Consider the following 398-nt stretch of genomic DNA (forward strand, 5'->3'; position numbering starts at 1 on the left):
CATGAATACATATTTTGCTGCACTCCCAAAGGGTGATGGCCCCCACACAAGGGGTTTGCCTCTCCCAACAGGGGATTTGGCCCTCCAACAGGATATTTGGCCCCCCAATGGGGGGTTCAGTCCTCTCACAAGGGGTATGGCCCCCCAACAGGGGGTTCAACCCCCACACAAGGATTACTGGTCCCCAACAGGGGGTTTTCCCCCCAACAGGGAATTCAGCCCCCACACAAGAGGTATGGCTCCCCAACGGGAGCCAAATGGCCCCCACAGGGGATAATATGCAGCAAGCACCCCCCTTGCAAGGTTCACATGCCCCACCCCAGCCCCTCAATTGCTGCCCCACCTGGCCTATCCCCCACCAGTTGCTGCAGTCCCTCCAATGGCTGCCCTGCCCAGCC

Source organism: Gavialis gangeticus, unplaced genomic scaffold (assembly GCF_001723915.1).
Source record: "Gavialis gangeticus isolate Ggan-Ray unplaced genomic scaffold, GavGan_comp1, whole genome shotgun sequence".
Taxonomy (NCBI): Eukaryota; Metazoa; Chordata; order Crocodylia; family Gavialidae; genus Gavialis; species Gavialis gangeticus.